Source organism: Mus caroli, chromosome 17, assembly GCF_900094665.2.
Source record: "Mus caroli chromosome 17, CAROLI_EIJ_v1.1, whole genome shotgun sequence".
NCBI lineage: Eukaryota > Metazoa > Chordata > Mammalia > Rodentia > Muridae > Mus > Mus caroli.
Genome location: NC_034586.1, coordinates 20,502,253 through 20,503,404, shown reverse-complemented (window position 1 = coordinate 20,503,404; position 1,152 = coordinate 20,502,253). Strand labels below are relative to the sequence as shown.

Below are 1,152 nucleotides of genomic sequence, written 5' to 3'. Positions count from 1 at the left end.
GGCACTCACTTTGTAGACCAGGCTGGCCTCGAACTCAGAAATCCGCCTGCCTCTGCCTCCCGAGTGCTGGGATTAAAGGCGTGTGCCACCACGCCCGGCTCTGGATTTCTGATGAAGCGAGATGGGTCCAAATCTGAACCCTTTCTAGAAAGAGTCAGTATATTGTGTGTGTGACCCCAGAGTGCCTATGGCTAGCTAGAATCAGAAATGACTTAACCCCCTAATTCTGGTACTTAGACTTACATGCTTCTGAACTAGGTTGCCCCACGGAAGCCTATGACCTCATTTGTAAAACTGGGGTCGCCATACCAACTATGTAAAGCGGACCGGGCTACATTTGCCATCTTCGGACAGATGGGGGATTTACCTTTCTTAGGCAACTGGGCAGGGTTAAGTATTGTTAAAATGACAGGGTGTGGTCACATACCTTTAATCCTAGCACTCACAGGCAGAGACTTTGTAAGTTTTGAGGTCAGCCTGGGCAACATAGAGAGGTTCAGGCCAGCCATGGCTACGTAGAAGTGAGACACTGTCTCAAAAAAAAAAAAATCTGTTAAAATGGAAGACTGGAGAGATGGCTCAACAATTAAGAGCATTCGCTTTTCTTGCAGAAGTCCTAGGTTCAATTCCTAGCACCACATGAAGGCTCACAACCAGTTCCAGGAGGTTTAATATCTTCTGGTCTCTGAGGGCACCAGGCACACAGGTGGTACACAGACAGGAAAGCAAAACACGTCCATAGAAAATAAAAATAGATCTTTAAAAATGAAAACATTTCTGTTAAGATGACAATAGAATGTTAATGGTAAGCTCGTTAGATGCTGATGGCAAGTATTTTATGGTCCCAGTTTGTGCAAATAAGTAAAGGCTGAGGGGTGGTGAATGTGGCTTCCTAATTGACAGCTTTTGGCCTCACCCTTGCTGCCCTGGCTTTTAACAAAGCAACTGATAGCCAGCCAGCCAGACTACCCATCTGCCACCATTCTGAACACTCCTTAGACAGCTTGAGAAAACAACGCAATGAACAGAGTTGATTATCCCTCTCCTAAAGGCACAGCCCCAATCACAGAGCTGTTTGAAACAGTTCACAACAGACTTTTTTTTCTTTTTGTTTTTTGTTTTTTCCGAGACAGGGTTTCTCTGTGTAGCCCT

At 45.3% G+C, this 1,152-nt stretch overlaps 1 protein-coding gene across 1 annotated transcript in view; it reads left to right on the top strand.

Annotated features, from left to right (window-relative positions):
* Nucleotides 1-1,152, top strand: part of Npw (neuropeptide W) — a 14,242-nt gene that overhangs the window by 1,123 nt on the left and 11,967 nt on the right. The window lies entirely within an intron of this gene.